The sequence below is a fragment of the Protopterus annectens genome, chromosome 2.part0, assembly GCF_019279795.1.
Source record: "Protopterus annectens isolate FY-2018-M chromosome 2.part0, PAN1.0, whole genome shotgun sequence".
Classification (NCBI taxonomy): Eukaryota; Metazoa; Chordata; order Ceratodontiformes; family Protopteridae; genus Protopterus; species Protopterus annectens.
Window position 1 is genome coordinate 1,219,115,146 of NC_056728.1, and position 14,179 is coordinate 1,219,129,324.

Genomic DNA, 14,179 nt, shown 5'->3' on the forward strand with positions numbered 1-14,179 from the left:
TCCAGAAAAAGAAAATCTTACTTCAGAATATCCTTGTCAAGAGACATATCTTCATTTGAAAGGACTGCTAATCTTCTTAACTGGATAGCTTTTAACAATTAATACTCAAATTTTGGCAATGTTTGAAAAACATAGTGTACACTTTTTAGGGCAAGTCTCTGCACTAATGAGTAAAAATATTTTTTGCATGATTCAGAGACAAAGGTTTGACACTACACACCGGCTGATATTTTCTTGTGGATCACAGGTAGTGTACTTGCAGACCAAATGCAAATGAACATTAAAACATGAATAAATGTTAGTGTGTGATACAGAGAATACCACAACACATTCCATGTCAGTCTCCTCCTTACACAGGGCTACTACTCAAAATAATGTGGTAACTCTTAGAAGAGAAATTCCTGACTTAAGCAATGTCAAGCCATTATACCATCATCCATACCACACAAGAGCAAGAAATTCTCATAAGTATCTAAATCCAAATCAAACTTTTGCATTTTATCACAAAAAAATGTTCCCAAAGAATTGTGATGTATATATATATATATATATATATATATATATATATATATATATGTAAAACACATTCATCCATGCATATTCATGTATATATTGCAATCAAGATTGCACTCATTAAGAAGATGCTTCACAGTGGTCACACACTGGACACTGCTGTACTGTGTATCATCCATCTCTGCACTCTTTGTATGGGTTCCAGATGTTCAGACCAGGTGTGCTTCAAAAGTAGCGAAGTACTGCTGACTGTTTCAGAGTATAAAGCAGTAATGAGATGCTAATGTGAATGGTATGCAGGACTGCAAATTATAGCATGCAAATGTGCATCTGTTTGTGAATTGTATTCCATATTACAGAATAACAGTCAGTGCTTCATTAAGTAAAACTAGATCTGGAGAAATGAGGGAAAATATTAAAGCTTAAGTAAATAGACTGGAAAGTGTCACAAATGCAGTTTTAATTTATATGTACATTTAAAATGAGCATGAAATACCAGGTATCTATCACATAATAATATGATACTGTTAATGCAAAAGATAGAAGCCTGGCATTTGCTGAATGGAAGGCTTGATCTCCTAAGGTAGAAAAATGCTAGGACAGCACCATACCTCAACTTGTTTGTTAAAGCCTTGTTACTTCTGTCATATAGAGGGATAAAGCTCTGACTATACAGCCTAGACAACCCATCTTAAACTCATGACCCAGCCACTTGACAGAGTGACAAGGAAGATGGGGTCCTTTACCAGGGGGTGGAAAATATTGGATATCACATTGTGAACACTACTGAAGTCTGAAATTCTGAAGCACTGATGCCAGGCTGGGGATTGAAGGAACCAAGTAGGCATGTCTGGCCTTCAGCAAAGGGTAGGCTATATGATCAATGTAGCCCTCTTATAGCCTGTCACAGGCTACATGGGGATGGGTCAGGGAGGACTGTTAGAAGAAAAGTCCCTCATTGGAGTGATTTTGGCTCATCTGCTGAACTCACCTCACTTTCTTGATCAGATGAAAATCTAGACATTTAATGCCTGCACAGAGATGAGGGGCACCTTAGTACAGGATTTCTGCCAGGAGGAGGAAGACCCTCCTTTTTTTTATTTCTCCAAGTCTTTTGGGTTTCTAATACCATGATGGGAATGGACCCCATTTCTAAGTCAAAGTATGATTAAAGTTCATGAAATTAGTATTGTTTCACTCTTTGATGTTAGCCAAAAGTGCTCTTCGCAGCACCCACAATGTGCCCAGTAATGACTCCTTCTGAAATTTGTACAGTGTTACATGCATTGGTAACATATCTAAATACGATTGTAAATTCTTTTTTATAAGACGAGTTGCTCCTACTATTGTTGGAACTGTCTGGGTATCTTTCTTCCACATGGCTCTCATTTCTGCCTGCAGATCAAGGTATTTTATGACTTTGTGTCTCTCTGTATGAAAGACACTGTAGTCACTAGGTGTGGTGATTTCAGTGATCGGTGCTACTTTTGTCTTATTTTCTTGGACCACTATATCCGGTTTTCTAGCATCTCTCTTTTGGACTGTTGGTATTGGGTGATCCCATGTGATGTAAACTTCATAATTTTCTATGATTCTCTGTGGCTCATGTCTCCAGTGTTTTTCAGCCACTTCTTACCATAATGTTTGCACAATTCCCAGTGCAACAATATTGTCACATTATTATGCCTTTCAGTATACAGTCCCTCTGCCATTAGAGAGCCACAACCAGCAATAAGGTTTGTGACTGTTTCCAATTCGGTTCCATAAAACCTACATATGTCTGTTTCTCCCACATGTTCAATGGAGTTAGTAAACCAGCATGTACGTAGCCAACTATCTTGGGCTGCCAATATTAACCTTTCATTTCTTGATGTAAATTCACCTCTCCTTAACCATTCCTGCATTTGTCCTTGATCAACATGAGGCTCTTCCAGAAGTTTTCTATACTTGCAACTATATTTATGTTTTTTCTACATTTCTTGCCTTCTCATCTGGTCCTTCACCTTATATTCTTTCTTTTGTTTTTTAGCACATTCAGTTGCTGCTTGATTTTTAACCACTTCTGGTTTCATTTCCATTCCTGCTTGACGTCGATATGCTTCTGCTAAATTTAGCAGAGATGTCATCTTAGATTTATTCTCCTCATATTTCAAAACTTTCACCACATTTGGATCTTGTGAGGTCAGTAGATATGTGTGGAGTCCCACGATTGCAGATCTATACGTGTAATCAATTTCAAGGAGGACCATCCCTCCTTCAGAACGGGGAATATATAATCTTGGTATGCACTGATTTTTATAAATCATTTGGTGAGCATGAAGCATCCTTCTTGTTTTGATATCCAATCTATCCAACACTTTTTGGGGCCAGTCAGTCACTCCAAAACTATAAGTTAGGACAGGAAGAGGAAATTGATTTATAGCTTGGATCTTATTCCTAGGTGTCAATGCTGTTTTCGGGATTAATTTAAATCTTCTAAAGTATTCCATACTAAGCTTTATTCGCATTTGTTCATGTTTTATTGCTGATCCTTCATCAATTCCCAAGTACTTATACACTCCCTCTTGCTCAAGTTCTTTTATATCACATTCTTGCCTCAAACTGGTGTTTTCCTGGTGCTGCAGTTTTCCTTTTTTAAAGGTTGCTTTTGCACATTTATCAAGACCAAATGACATTCCAATATCATCTGAAAAAGTTTTGACAACCTGCAGCTGTGCTTTCAGTTCCTCATCTGATGAGCTATACAATTTTAAATCATCAACAAAGAGAAGATGAGAAGTCATTAGACTTTGTTGTTTTCTAGAAGCCAAATTGTAGCCATGGCCTAGGCTGTTAAGTAAGCAGCTTAATGGGTTAATGGCAAGGCAGAATAACAAGGGTGACAGAGAGTCGCCCTGGAATATCCCCCTTTGGGTTTTTATCCCTGGGATAATAATCTGTCCTTTATCATGGCTTAATTGCAAAGTGGTCTGCCACTGTTTCATGGTTACTGTAATGTAATCAATCAGTGTAGGGTGTATCTTATACATTTTTAAGCACTCTTTTATCCATGAATTGGGATACTATCAAATACTTTTTTGTAGTCAATCCATGCCATACTTAGGTTCTTCCCCTTCTTACAATTTTCCACTATAACTTTGTTTAACAACAAATGGTCCTTTGTTCCATATGACTTTCTTTTATTGCCCTTTTGTTCTACTGCCATAATTGAGTTTTCTTCTAAATGACTATAAACTCTGTCAGTGTCAATTCCCGTGTATAGTTTGTATGTTGTTGGAAGACACGTTATTGGTCTATAATTTTTAGGGTAGCTTGCAGGTTCACTCTTAAGTAAGAGCATTGTTTTTTTCTTTTTTTAACTAGTGCGGTGTGTGTTCGGGGTGCATATATAAATAGTTCTTACTCATGGCTAAATCATCAGGTAAATAAGTTAATACTTTAAGCCAAAAGTTAAGTACTGCATTTGGGCCTGGGGTTTTCCAGTTAGAGGCTTTTCTCAACTTTATTTCAATCTCTCTAGTTGTTATTTCATCCCATTTCATATCCTGTACCTTTAAACTTCTTATTCTTTCTTTTACTTCTTCTATCCATTTAGCATCTTTGTTATGTTCCACAGGATCTTCATAGATACTTCTCCAAAATGTATCTACTTCCTCTTTTTTTGGCAGTCTATCTATTCCTTTTATCTGATTTCCCAGTTCTTTATAAAACTTTTTTGGGTCATCAATAATTTGTTTATTTTGTGTTTTTCCCTTATAATTATCTTTGTATCTTCTAAGTCTTTCCACCTGTTTTGTAATTTTTAGTTTATCTCCAATAGTGCATAATAGATCCTGGTCTCTTCTAATACTGTGCATTGCTTTTATCACATCTATCTTTCTTAATATTTTCATTGATCTGTTCCCTCTTCTATAATCTTCAAACAATGACACTTCTTGTCTTAGCTGCTTTATAGTTTTCTCTATTCGATATTTCCATGATGGTATTTGCTTTCACCCCCCCCCTTCTCCCTCGCTACCCTATCTTCCTGTGGTAGAACTTTATCAGTTATTAATATCGCAGCACAGTGATATATTCTGTTTACTTCTGTTATATTGCATGGATCTCTATGGACAGTCCTAATTACTGTATTAATTTGTTTTATCAAGCTTCTGACTTTTGGGACTTTATTAACCTTCTGCAGTCTATTTCTCTCATTGATTTTGATATATCTGTCTTTGTCTATTAAATCAAGCAACTCTTCTCTTAACTCATTTTCTTCTATACTGAGGGCACATCCCTTGTTTTTCATTTCCTGTGGGCATTCTATAGAAAGTTCTATAGCATCTTCCTGTGGCATATTCTCTTCAATTTCATCCTGTGCCTTCTGTTGTTCTGTCATATGGGAACTCACTGGCCTATCACTCCTCAACATTGACTGCATCAGAGTTTCCACAGTTTCCTGTTTCTTTCCTTGCTGTCTAGCTTCAAATGAATGTTTATACTGGTTTCTTGTGGAAGGCTCCAAAATATCTTGATATGGCACCTGACCAGTTACTTCCTGTTCCACTGGTTTCCCCTTAATTTGGATATCCATTGTGCTTTCTGCATTTGATTTTCTACACTGAATCCTTTTCTTTGCAGCTGTTCCATTACTTCAATTTCTATTTCTTTGACTTCTCCATTACTCATCTCTTTTTCTACTTTTCCTCTTAGTCTTCTTATTTTTTGTATTGTAAAGTTTTCCATATCCAGATTCCTTTGGCTATATTTTTCTTCAAATATCTTTGGTGCTGCTCTTTTTGTATTAATTAATTTTGCTTTCTCCTTTACATAAATATTACACCATATTAAATCTCTTTTCTTTCCCCCTGTCCATATTTCTTATTCACATGTCTCCTGGTCTTCTTGCTTTTCCTTATTCTGGGGACATACTGCAGCATACGGTGATGTAGTCTGTCTTAGACCTTCTACATTAAATCCTTCACTTTGCAGGCACTCCATAACTTCAGCTTTTATTTCTTTAACCTTTACTTTACTAATCGTCTTTTCTACATTATGTTTTTGTGTTATTCATCTTTTTATTGTGAAATTTTCCATGTCTGAATGCCTTTGCCTGTATTTCTGTTCGAATACTTTTGAGACTGCCGTCTCTATACTAGTTAACTTAGCTTTCTCCTTTGCATAAATATTGCACCATATCAAATCTCTCTTTCTTTCCCATGTCCACATCTCTTTTTTAGCTTTTTCAAATACCTCCAAGTTTTGTTGTTTATATTTTTCCACTTTCTCAAAGGCTGCTTTTTCCAAAGAGATCAAAGCTTCTTGATCTATATACCATTTTTCAAAAATCTGTTGTATTAATGAACACAATTTTTTATCTGAAGCTTCCGACAGTTTTTCCTGCGAAAGTATTTTTCTTTCCTCTAATTTCTCTCTTAATTGTTTTGTATATCTTGTATCTGGAAATTCTGGGCTTCTTGCATAATAACAACAATACATAATTTCTCTCTTATCCTCAATAGTCCACTTTATCATCTTTATGGCTCTTTTTTGGCCAATCAGTTTTTGTCCTTTTTGTGGACTGCTGCTTCCTTCTACAACAGGGGGATCATCCTCCTCCTGAGCCTGGCCTGGCCCTATTGTAGGAATGTTTCTGCATTTTGAGGATTCTACACTGTCATTTTTTCCAGTCCTGGCACCAGTGCGCCTACCAGGATTGGGCACTTTTTTATCCTGGGTCTTGTGCCCCCAGTTATCTTTTTTCATTTTTGATTTACTTCTGTCCATGATATATGCTATATAAATACAGTCTATATATCAGTATCGCCTTGGTGAGATTTTGTGAAAAACAGGGTCCACCTCATGAAGGTACTCACCAAGACTTAAGGATGAATTTAATTTCAGCACTACTACGCTCCTTTGCTTGCTGACTTTTCATTTCTCCATCAGGACTACCAGTGTAAGAACACCAGTTATCATCCAGGATGGGGCTTGGATGTTGAAGAACTGGGTGGGGGACAAAGAACCAAACTCATGGGCGATTTTTATGTATTGCTTTCATTCACTGGAAAGTTAACAGAACAGCAGGCTTTGCATCAACATGCATCTTCTGAAGAATAAGAGGTATGAATCTGTAAAGCCTGGAATTATTGGCTGACTGTAATCCTCACAGAATTACCAGAAAATCAATCATATTACACGAGGCAAGATAAAATATGAGGTAAAGATGAAGGACTTTCTCAAAATAACTGAGAAGTACATTCAAAATAGTTGAACAGGAGGCCCAATTAAAAGGACATAAAATATAGACGCAAGATGTTGCTTAATACTGCCAGTCACATGGATTTAAGTATTGCTGAGGAGCTGTGGCAATGGAGACAGGTCAAGGAATGATGACGCAAATCTGTCTATCCAAAGCCTGACTGTTTTCTTGGAATCAGGTATGAGTTATTCTCACCACAGAACCATCTTCTGATAGGGAGGCCTAGATATACTTCTGGGATAGAAGATTTCACAGGTTGCTGCAGTCCACAACTGCAATAATATTGTGTCTTTAAGTAAGTGGATGGCATGAGAAACTCTGCACAATGGTACAGTACTATGGCACATTGCACATCAGTGTAAGGGATGATGAGTCAGGACACAATTAATGTCTCCTTTTGCAATTATATGTCAGTCAACAGACATTTGCTGTCCACTGCACTTAAATACCCTGACGTCCTTCTACCAAAGATGGATCCCACCTGATTGATTATGTGTAGGCTACATTAGCGAAGGGAAACAAAATGAGTAAAAATGTGCTATGGAATGCTGTCATGTGGCTTCAGCAAAGAATGGGGAATAGGGTAAAAAATGTCCTTGAAATTAATTCTGTATCATTTTACAGAAAAAAAAATGAATGAGTTTGCGTCCTTAATTAGAAGATATAAATCATTAAAGTACATATCTAACAGAGCTTAAGGTAATGCCTTTATCAAGTGTTTACTCAAAAGGACTGTCAAATTAATATTAATTAAATATAATTGTCTATTTTCTTGTCATCTTGAAAAGTATATAATCAAATCAGAAAACAATGTTACTTTTACAAAGCACTGTGTTGCATAAGCAGTGATATTAATACTATATATTTTCAAATCAAATCAACATTCAGACATAGCCCATGAAGAGCATTGAGAAAAGTTTACATAAATGACAGTGCAGTAATTGTCCTCTCATTGGGCAGACAACAGTAGCCTACAAGGCCACTTCAGAGGGATCACTCATGACAAACAAGAATTTAATTAATGTACCATGCTATTGTGTTTTATAAAACCACAGCTCATTAGCAGCACGAAAATTATGAACCGCATTACCAAGGCATAAAACAATTTGATATTTTATGCTACCATTAATATCATAAGAGCCGCTGGCATAGAGAAATGTTTGGTTTTATAATAATACTTTACACACCCACACAAAACTGTCTTTAAAATTATAATGCTCCGTTTATTTCGGTAATTACAGAATTTGTCCTTTAGGCTACTCATCCCTAATATCATTTGTTATTACAGATTTGGAGGGCTCATGTGACCAACCACAAGTTTAATAAAGGGCATTAAAATACAAAAATACAATTTCTAGTAGTTACTGAATTGTCCAGAGATTGTTGAAACTTTTATTTTTACTGGCAAGCAACTGTAGTTAGTAAAAGTACACATTACATTGATATACAATGTTGGTCAAAAAATGATTTCGCTAGTTTTCTACTTCTGCTTCAGCTACTCAGCTTTAGTTCTGGCTTCAGTTAGACGACAGAATGGTAACATCCATCATTTCTCTCAGCTTATATCTAAGAAATCATGTTGCAATGTTGAATGTTGTTGCTTGTTTTACATATGCTGAAAAAATGTAGTACATTTTATTTCCCATCAGAAAAGAATGTGTAAGGACACTCAAGCAAGAGAAACGTAGTAATACATATTTGAAAGTCAGCATAGTTTAAGGTAGAGCTTAAACTAAAAGACTTGCTTAATTTAGCAGACATCTCTCTCTCTCTCTCTCTATATATATATATATATATAGATAGATAGATAGATACAGATATTTATATAGATATAGATATAGATATAGATATAGATATAGATATAGATATAGATATAGATATAGATATGTATCCATGTATGTGTGTGTGCATCTATCTGTGTGTATTGCTGGGAAAAGAAAGGACATGACAATATTTTGAAGTACCTTCATGAAAAAAAAACAAAGAATATGTTAACAAAAAGGAGAAAAAAACAAAGAATATGTTAACAAAAAGGAGAAAAATCATTATGTCTCAGTAAATACAACTGGAGGACAATACATTTAATAATTTCCGGGCCAGTTAGTAACACAAGTGGAACAGATATATAACTAACTAGTGCTAAGGATTTGGTGTGCATACATAAATGCAATGAGCCCAATTTCAAAAGATTTATGCTGATAGCAGGCCGACAGCAGGTTTTTGGAATTTGGGTAATGATTTTAGCCTCTTTATAGGTAGGCCTTACACCGAAGTCTAACTTACACTGAGAGCCTGTCTTTGGAATTTGACTTAGTATTTGCTACTGTAGCAGAATATGTTTTTATTTTACCCCTTTATTAGTAATACATATGCACACCCACCCACACACACACATATAATGCATATAATATATGTGCACATAAAACATGTGCATATATGCAGATACTGATAGACAGATAGCTAGTTATGTCTGCATGAAGGCCAGATATGTGATCACTTTAATGTATAAATGCAATTTAACAACAACAAACAACAACAGCAACAACAAAAGTTAACTTCAAAACTCTGCAGCAACAATAAAAAGTGGCACACTGCACCCTTCACATGCATGATGCTTTATTTTCAAAGTTACTATAGCTCAGAGTAAGAGGAATTCCCTGAAATATTGCAATTTTAGTATCACTATATATTAAAAAAAATCACAGTTTATTGTTCTGTCATATGAGAAGCAAACAATTGCACATCTGTCTTCTTTACTGCTACCATATATACAAGAAAGACCAAGCCACGCTAGAGTTTTCACTGTGTAATACCTTAAACTCCCTGTAGTAGAAACCCATGGGACATATGTAAATGAACCCTTAATCACATACGAGAGTTTCAGCTACATTACTTCTGAATTCCTGTGACTTTTTACTTTTTTGTTTTAAGTCTCAGTAGATCCAAACTCAACTAGTTGTAGACATGCCATGTTTCAGTCTTTTCTGACTTTGCCTTTTTACATGTTTCCAGGAAACATATATACACTCTCCTCAAATTATTCCATATATATATATATATATATATATATATATATATATATATATACACATATACATATACATCTTCTTTGTAAAGGATAAAAAAATGCTTTCTTTATTTCATTCAAAATTTGTCTTCACTGTTCTGATATTTTCCTGTTTTCATCAAACTTGATTCCTAATATATTTATCTCACTTCTAGTCAAATATATTCCCTTTAGTTTCTTTATTTCACCAAGCCCTTTACTTCTTCACCTATTTAATCTTAAATCAGCTTTAGATAACCTTTTACATCTTTGTCACTGTTTCCCTCATCGTCATTGACCCCCCCTTCCCCATTTTCTAGATGGAGTCAGAGTGGTATGCCAATTGTCTCTATCATTCTTGATTCAGTGCTGCTCTCCTACCTTCTTTGACAGTCATTCCTAGCAGTTGCAGGTCTTGTGTCACACAATGCATACACCTCTTTGCAGAACACCCTTGTTTCCTCTTCCCTTCTTCCTGTCTGCTCTAAATCTTCTTCACCAGATTGTCCTCTGCTTTTCTGCACATGTGCCTGAACTACCGTAATCTGTTCTCTTGGACCTGTCGGAAAACGGAGCTACTTTGGCTTCTGATCAGATACCCTTATTTCTTTGTCTGTCCCACACTGTGCATCCACCTGTCTCAGGCACTTCATCTCTAGCACTTCTAGATTCCTCAACTGCTCTGCATTTAATTTCCAGGTTTTTGTATCATATAGAAGTACCTGCTGCAGCACTGTTTTGTACACCTTACTTTTTTGTTTGGCATTCATCTGTAATACACCATCCCTGCCACTCTGTGCCAGTTGGCCATAGGCGGTCTGATAATAGCTTTGACTTCATCATTCCAAATTACTTTGTCCTTAATCACCCCTCCCAGATACTTGAAGCTGTTAACCCTTTCCAGTATTTTCTCTTCTATCTCACTTCTCAGCTTCTTCTGATTTCCTTTATTTGCTGCCATTACAAATGTCTTATCTGTACTCAGTTTTATCCCACATGCCTTCAGTTTTGTATTCAATTCCCCTATCCTTTGCTGAAGTTCTTGCTCAGAGTCTGCTGTAATGCCATATCATATCCATACACCTATTTTGTTAATCTGCCCCCTCTGCCGTATTTGCTAATTTAGTCCATCACTAGTAAGAACAGCAGTGAGCTCAGAGATGAACCCTGATGCACACCCACTCCCACTGGGATCCTTTCTGGAAGAATGAACACTGTTCATACTTCAGTCATTATGATAAAGTTTTAGAGAGAAACCACAAACTTGCTTCAGGCAAAAAAAAGATTTGAATACTCTTCCACCGCTAAAACACGTAAAACATTAACGCTTTATATCACACCATGCGTTTTCGTCCTCATTCAATGGACTTCATCAGATGCTCTGTTTGAAATCCTTAATTACATTTATATCATTTGTAAAATCAACAAACCAATAAAATACTATCACGTATTTTGAAACCAACAAATGATCTCTCACTTGGGCTCATAAATATTAATCAGATATACCTCCTCTCCACTCATAAATATTACCATATTTTTTAAAAAAATATATAAAATGCACATTTATTATATAAAAACCATCATCATACTTCCATAACATTTCCCCTTTGAAAAAAACTTTTTTACACACCTAATAATACAGGAGAATGGATATTTTTCTATTTAAAAAATATATATGTTTAATTCATTCATTTTGAAACTTGCATTACTGAAGCAACAGTGCCACCTTCTGTCATACCTAATATTACACAACATTACTTTCTTTTATAATTTAGCAGACCTCAACCTTAAAAGTGGCAATATAGACAGGTAATCATTTAAGCTTGGGGCTTTACCTGTTTCTAAAGTTACTTGCCACCATAATTCCTTGTACCCTATTTTATCTTCCCATGGGCCACCCCTAATATCATTTTTAATTTGTTCCAGAACAAAAAAGAGGAATTTATAACCCTCACACACCTTAGAATGCTTAAATAATGCATTTGTTTCTTTCTCTTTTGTTATATCATAGGTGTGTTCGTATATTCTCCTCTTTAAAGTTCTCTCTGTTTTGCCCACGTAAAAGGAATTACATTTCTGACAAATGGCAAGAAATACTAGTCCCCTAGACTCACAATTATAATACCCTTTACTGATTATCAGGGATCCAGGCAAGACAGAGCAGCACCCTATTTTTCACATCAGGAGAACATTAGTAATGAACCTACAGCACCTAGCACTTATACATCAAGTGGTGAAGCATTTACCATGTTTTATACCACTGATGCTTGGAGAATTAGGGAAGTAGTTCAAAAACATTGGAATGTCCTCACGGTTGATACCCATGTTAAGGAAAGGGTAGGTGATATTCCGTGCTTTAGGTACAAAAATAAGAAAAACCTGAAGAGGATACTGTGTGATAAAGAGAGATTAAGGAAGTCATCCACTAACAGTCTGTCTGGAACTCGAAAATGTGGTAAATGCAATTTCTGTTCATTCATCAGTAGTGAAGTGACTTTTGTTCACCCAGTTAATCATTATACTTATCATTTGAAAGCTCATGGTAATTGTTTATCAGCTAATGTGGTGTACATTGCCACATGTGGAAAATGTTCATCATTTTACATTGGGAAAACCAATAGATATCTGAAAGACAGAATACGAGAGCACTTATATGCGATTAGGATGCGACACAGTAGTAATGCACTTGCCAAACATGTTCTTGAAACTGACTCCACACATACTTTTACCTTTAGGATTTTAGAACAGATGCAGGTGAACATCAGGGAGGAGACATAAGAATGCATACAGAAGGTAGAGAGAATATGTGGATTATCAAGCTCAGATCAGACGTACCCCCAGGTTTGAGCGCTAAACTGTCTGTTAAACCATTCTTAAGGATGAGGAGATTAAAAGCATTTTAACAGGTACACAGTTCCAAGTTTGGTATGTTCAATTGTTTAGTCTTAGTTTTAAAGAAGAATAATTATTTCTGTTTATTGTTGTTGTTTTAACAGCATGCTGTCTTCACAGTATGCTGTCTCATTTATTTCTAAGCTTGTTATTTGGTCATGCATTTTACTGTGTGAACTATTCTATCTGGCAGTTTAATGTCTCACTCATGTTATGCTTTGTGGTTGTTTTATAACTCAGTAGTGTTTCTTTCAATTGGAATCTCTTGCTGAGTTGTAGTGACTTAATTAGTTTTAAATATTTTTAATTGTTTAATAGATAGGGTGGAGTTATATCTCCCGCCCAGGATGTATATTTAAGCACTGTTTTAATTTCCTGTTTTATATCCATGAGTCTGATGAAGCCAAGTGGGTGAAAGCGCTTACTCAATAAACGTTACGTTTTTATTTTATTACTATATGCTCAGAGGTGATTGATTTATCTACATGCTATGTTCTCTCCTTCGTATCTGACTTTTACCATTGTTTAGTTTTTTTATTGGGATACATTTGGAGGAGAGTTTACTCCACTACCACAAGTTTTCTTCCTTTATGTTATTTATTACTAATTATAACTAGTTATTATGCTTTGAAGTATGGTGGTTGCACTGGTTACCACTAAGGAAAAACTGGTCAACTTTTAGCATACTTAAAAATCATGTGTAGCTCAGTGATGGACTTGGTGGTATTTCCTTCATCTTTGCAACTATACAACCATCTTTACACAACTATCCTTTGTAAAATCCAGAATACTGGTCAAAATTTGTACATTCCTTTTACATAATAAACTAGTATTCTACCAAAAAGTAAGTGGAATATGCATTTAATCAAAACTAACATCTTTCCTCAGATCATGTCTATAAGAACAAAATGACTTAACTTTGGTTTCTGTCAGCTACAAATCTGCATCTCTAGCTAAACTGACATTATTGCAGTGTGCAAATCATCTTGCATACATGCATTGACAGTAATCCATCTCATAGTCTGCTAAACTGACTATATAATATATTCTTAAACACAAAGCTTAGATACATACTAGATTGCTGCAATTAACTATTCACCTGTACTTCCTTTTTAACTCATTCCCTCCAGTACAGCTCTTTTAAATGTGTACTTTAAACTCCCAGTGAGAGTGGCTTGAGCCTTTGAAAATGAAGTTATCACCTTACAGTTCAAACAAATATTCATACCTCTAGAACCATAAGTGTTAATAGAAAAGTGTATATGGCAAATTATTCAGGTTAAATTAATCTTTGCATTACTGGCATTAATTCAGTTTGACGTTTTAAACTGAATTTTATAAGTCAAAATAAATGCAGCGAATATTAACTTCTTGATGCTCTAATAAAATACAAATGGTATTAATCTTATTAGTAGAAAATAAACAAGAAAATAAACTAGTCCTACTTAAATAAGATCTCTTATTCTACTGTTTCCATATTAAGT